This window comes from Saimiri boliviensis, chromosome 4 (assembly GCF_048565385.1).
Source record: "Saimiri boliviensis isolate mSaiBol1 chromosome 4, mSaiBol1.pri, whole genome shotgun sequence".
In the NCBI taxonomy this organism is placed as follows: Eukaryota; Metazoa; Chordata; class Mammalia; order Primates; family Cebidae; genus Saimiri; species Saimiri boliviensis.
In genome coordinates, this window is record NC_133452.1 from 46,964,258 (window position 1) to 46,970,403 (window position 6,146).

A 6,146-nucleotide genomic window follows, 5' to 3' on the forward strand; every position below is an offset into this window, starting at 1 on the left:
ATTCTCTTCATTTATTTAAGCTCTCTTTGAAGTTGTAGGAGCATGAAAGGCAAAAGGACTATATGAGGACAAAAACATGACTCAAAATACAGGCAATGTAATTTGTAACATGGAATTATCAGTCAGCTGAAAGGACAGATAGGAATAAATTATAGAAAATATATTAAAATGAGAAAAATCACATGATGGTATCAAGGCTGCATTTAACAATCACAACACAAATAATGAAAAACCTAACCAGGACAGAACCATAAGTAAGTTTGACAGTGCCATCCTTGGTTAAATAGATCACAGTTGACTTTCAATTTAGACAGTGTCTACACGCACAAAGTGGAAACTTGAAGCATTCTCTGAGAAGGTGATTTTAAAGCAAGATTTCACAAAACATATCAATTGTATCAACTTGGTTAATTTTAATTCAGTTCTAGAAATGTTTATTATGCACCAGGCATTCTATTACCTGCTAGACACATAAACATGACCAAACCTGATCACTACCAAAATGATGTTGCCTGCCCTCGGAAGTATGTCTTAAGTTCTCAAGTCTCAAAAACAAATTAATTTTAGAGTGTGTCATCTTTAAACAAAAGAAAACCCTAAGATAGAGAAAAAGTTATACATACAAGAATTCAGCATAATTAACATAATATGTAAGTAATAACAGCTCCAAAAACATTAGGAATAGCTGTTCTGGATAATTCAAGAAAATATATTTTGCACATTTAAAAAATTTTTGTAACCACATGCTTGGAAGAACCAGGATAGTGACATGGAAAGAACATTTGACAAGAAGTAAAGAAATTAGGTTTTAACTATTGATTTTTCAATAATTTCCAGTGTTCGCTTACATAATTAATTTCACTTTTATAGACTTAATGTTTCTTTAGCTTTAGACTGTTGGATTTAATACTCATTGAAGACCAAAAAGAAAACTACAACCATTTTTTTATTGCATTTTAGGTTTTGGGGTACATGTGAAGAACATGCAAGATTGTTGCATAGGTACACACATAGCAGTGTGGTTTGCTGCCCTCCTTCCCCTCATCTGTATCTGTCATTTCTCCCCATGCTATCTCTTCCCACCTCCCCACCCCCCCGTCCCTCCCCCATTTCCCCCCAAAGGACCCCAGTGTGTAGCGCTCCCCTCCCTGTGTCCATGTGTTCTCGTTGTTCAACACCCGCCTATGAGTGAGAATATGCGGTGTTTGATTTTCTGCTCTTGTGTCAGTTTGCTGAGAATAATGGTTTCCAGGTTCATCCATGTCCCTACAAAGGACGTGAACTCATTGTTTTTGATGGCTGCGTAATATTCCATGGTGTATATGTACCACATTTTCCCTATCCAGTCTATCATCGATGGGCATTTGGGTTGGTTCCAGGTCTTTGCTATTGTAAACAGTGCTGCAATGAACATTCGTGTGCACGTGTCCTTATAGTAGAATGATTTATAATCCTTTGGATATATACCCAGTAATGGGATTGCTGGGTCAAATGGGATTTCTATTTTTAAGTCCTTGAGGAATCGCCACACTGTCTTCCACAATGGTTGAATTAATTTACATTCCCACCAACAGGGTAAAAGTGTTCCTATTTCTCCACATCCTCTCCAGCATCTGTTGTTTCCAGATTTTTTAATGATCGCTATTCTAACTGGTGTGAGATGGTATCTCAATGTGGTTTTGATTTGCATTTCTCCAATGACCAGTGGCGATGAGCATTTTTTCATATGTTTGTTGGCCTCCTGTATGTCTTCTTTCATAAAGTATCTGTTCATATCCTTCGCCCATTTTTGAATGGGCTTGTTTGTTTTTTCTTGTAGATCTGTTTTAGTTCTTTGTAAATTCTGGATATCAGCCCCTTGTCAGATGGGTAGACTGCAAAAATATTTTCCCATTCTGTTGGTTGCCGATTCACTGTACTGACTGTTTCTTTTGCCGTGCAGAAGCTGTGGAGTTTGATTAGGTCCCATGTGTCTATTTTGGCTTTTGTTGCCATTGCTTTTGGCGTTTTGGTCATGAAGTCCTTGCCTACGCCTATGTCCTGAATGGTTTTGCCTAGATTTTCTTCTAGGGTTTTTATGGTGTTAGGTTACCCCACCCAAACATCTCAAACCCACCTTTGCTGACCTTCTATAACCCCATTTTTTTAAGTTTTTTTTCTTTTTTTAAACAAGAGAAAGTAGACAGATACACGTTGGTAAATGCTAACTGTCCATATTCACATAGAGACACAGTGTACTCTCTGAGCCCAATATACAGAGAAAGGAGGAAAAAAGCTAGAATTCTATGCACTACTACACAGGGGCCTAGCATCCTCCAGCTTCCAGCAGAGCGAAGGGAGCAGGTTTTTCTTTTTTCCCACGGAGCTCGGTGGTGTTGATTCCATAAAGTTTTTGTTAAGACAGGAAGGGATAAAATGAAGTTCAAACAGAAAGGGGTAGAGACTCTTTTCCCATTGTATCCTGCTCAAGATATTTCCCCCAAAATAAGTTGAGAACCGTGGTGTAGAGAAAAGAGACCTCAAAAACAGGGTGACTGAACCCAAGAGGGAAGAAAAAAAAAAAGACTGCAACTTGCTCCCACGGACTGGAGAAAATTTAAAAAAAGGAAGGTTGGAATCCATCAGTGTTCTATTAGTCATCTTCTCCTTCATCCTCCTCTCCTTCCTCCCCTTCATCTTCTTCACCTTCATCCTCATCCCCTTCTTCATCAATATCTTCTAATCCTTCCTCCTCTTCATCATCATCATCATCTTCTTCTCCTTCTCCTTCTTCATCATCCATATCAGGAACCAAGTAGTATTGTAATGGGTTTGGCCAAATATCATCTTTGATGACCTCTTCTAATTCATCAGCACCTGCATCAGAATGATCAGTAAACCAGGTAAAGAAGCTCTCTGGTTCCTCATGCTGCCTCTTCCTGCTGGCTTTATTCTGCGTTTGACTTGAACGTTTAGTCAAATCCTTTCCAGATTTCCATTTGATTTCGGTGGACTTTGAAGATGGATCACCACTCTCATTCAGATGAAATTCTTTGGAGAGAATTTATTTTCAAAGTAAGGATTTTTATCAAAATAAAAATCTATTCTGTAACCTGATTTAATATCTTCAAATTCTGTCACTTCAACTCTGGTCAAATAATGCAGTGCCTCTTCGTCCTCCTCCCCACGCAGTGCAGACACTTGTGGATGGTTGACAAATGTTGTTACCCAAAAATTTGGGATTTTGGCGATCAATTCTGACCTCTTCTGAAAAAACGGTTGGCGGAGTTTGTTATATTTCTGTTCTACTTTCAAAATCTCCTCACTGGCTTGTTCATTAAGTCTGTCTATTTCATTTTGTACTTCATCAATGTGTTCAATTGCTTCTTGCTGTTCTTTTTCTCCCTTCTTCGGAAAGCCTGCAGAGGCCGATGTCTCCTCCAGTCCCTGAGCAGGAGGTAGTCTTGGTTTCTTCTTTTGAGGCGGGAGTGGAGATTGGCGTTTGGGGGCCATGCTGCTGGGGAAGTCCGAGAACCGGAGCACAAGTCTTATAGCTCGTCCGGAAGCAGGCAGAACACCGGAATTTTCTTAAAGTAGGCAGTGGGAAGGGGTGTGGTAGCATTCTAAAGTAACAGCAGCAAAAAATTCATGGAACAGCCTGATTAGCAAAGAAGAATCCTAAAGAGATATTTCAGAGACTCATTTGTGAATAATTGTATTTTGCAAGATGAATTTTAGGTCTCACCTTTAATATGTGTCTTATTGGCATGTAACTGTCATTACTAGAATAAAAATTGTCAATTCTGGGAACAACTGAGATTGCTATTAAGAATGTGTAAGTCTTTCCATAGAAATGCTTGGGCATGTCTGTCTCACCATTTGCTGCCTGCATAATGTAGAAGATATTAAGATTTCTGTTTAAGGATAGTAATAAAAAGTTTCTGATATATATTTTGCAAATAGAATTATTAAATGCTCTATTGTTTCATTCAAAATAATCCTCACCGAAGTTTAGTTTGTTTGATCTCAACAGTATATTATGCAATGAAATCAAAACATCAACCCACATAATCAACCTATTTAAGATAAATAGAAAAAAGGAAAAGAAAGAAAATATACTTGGGATAGAAATGTTTTTCTATCTTAATTGTTAAGACTATTTTATATCTTATATTAGTGTTTCTTCATATGTATAAGTATTAATTCAGAAGATGATTATAAAAACAGGAAAATAAGATACAACTTGCATAGCCAAAGACAACAAAATGCAAGAATAATGTGACCATATTCTAGTCCTTCATTCAGTAACTATTTCCTTAGTAATTACTAGGTCTTGGAATACATAAGAGAACAAAAAAGACAAAATCCATGACCTTGTAGAACGTCTATCACAGTCTGTACTTAAACATGTTTATATGTAATATTAACCTGCCCATCAGTTCCTTTATCACAGTCAGTACAAAGGAACTGAACTTTCTATCAACACCTCCCACAGCTACAAAGAAGGTAACTACTGTCATAAGAACATAGGATAGAAAAGGTAACTGGTTACGTATCTATATGTCTAGCTGCCTCCAGCAGATAATACCATTTCTAGCTCAACCTCTTTGGAGGATGTAGTTATAATACAAACATTAGTACAAATGTCTTTTGAGAAAAATAAAATACAGACTTTGTATTCAGAGCTGCTTAATGTAACATTCTGGAATATAAAACGTTTTGGCCTTTGGAGTCATTTCTAATCATTGTCATCTGGATGAATGCCACGATCTAACAACTGGATGGGTTGTTAAACAGTAACCACATCTATTTCTCTCTTACATTCTTTCACTCACTTTTTTGTTGGAGAATAGGAGAAACTAAGAGAAGTCCAGTGGTGTGACTAAGTTCTGCTTGGTGAAGAAGAGCTACTAAATTCTGAGACATGCCAACCTGATTCAGAATGACCTGGATGATTTTAGGACTTTAACTTTTTTCTATTAGGATGTAACTGTTACCATGTTAGTTACATAAAGATGACAAAAAATAAGCAACTATGAAGTCCTCATATATCAAGAAGTACAAATGTTTTTAAAGCCACTGCTATGTACACCACATGCTATATTGCTCATAGTGGTAAAAGACCATCTCTGTGATATAAATTTGTAAGAGGAGATAAACACTCAAAAAAATTAAAATGATGTCATATGCCACACCTACACTCACTAGTCATCTTCCATTCAGACTACACTTGCCCATAGAGATAGGAAGCTCAGAAAAAAAAACAAAAAAAAAAAAAAACAAAACTTCATATTTGTAATGGATAGAAAGATGGCAATAACCTCATAGCTCAATCTTCATGGCTCAATCAACTAATGTTTACTCAGTAGTCAGAAACATCTGGCACAATTAAAGATTTGCAATGCCCCTGCCCACAAAGGAGATTAAGATATAATAAGGAAGAAAAACAGAAAAAAATACAATAAATGCAAATGCACCTAGGTAAATCACAGAATTAAAAGAACAAAACAGGTTAAAAGAAGGATTATGTTTGTGTAAGAGAAAATAAATTCATTTTAAACCTTTAATCTTGATCCTTGAAATTTTATGAATTTTGGTAATCGTTTCCCAACATTTATACAGCAAGTTATTTAAATCAAATTAGTCTTGCTATTTTTCATTCCAAATCTATTTAAGTCCTTTGTGAGGCTTTCTGACCAAGTAATTTGTATTATTTTTTATTTTCTTTTCAGCTTTTTATGCTTAACAATGCCTAGTTTTAATAATAACTAACAATCACAAGTCAAGATGGAAAAGAAAATCTTATATTTTAAAAGGAATGTTATAACAAAAACAACTTTGAGATGACTGACAACGGAGGAGGGAATTCTCTGTATTGAAATCAGCATTCCCCCAGAGATCTTACATTTCAATACCAAGAAATTGCTTCAGACCTGAAACATCTGTTCTGTCCTCTATGTAGAAAAATGATGATGGTATTATAATGGTTAAATTCTTTCAAATTACAGTGCAACGCAATAGCTAACTTTTTGTTTCCACACAATTACTAAAGCTATTTGAAGAGTGAGATGATACCCCTCCTGTGCAATAACTAAAGTTTCCTGGCTCCGGTGAGACTCGAAGTATAGCTCCAGCCTGTGACTAATGGAAGATCCTGGGTATTTGGC

General features: G+C 36.4%; 1 pseudogene; it reads right to left on the reverse strand.

The window, feature by feature from the left end:
- Nucleotides 1-2,608: 2,608 nt before the first annotated feature.
- On the reverse strand, nt 2,609-3,507 carry LOC101044086 (protein SET pseudogene; annotated as a pseudogene).
- Between the last annotated feature and the right edge of the window lie 2,639 nt (nt 3,508-6,146).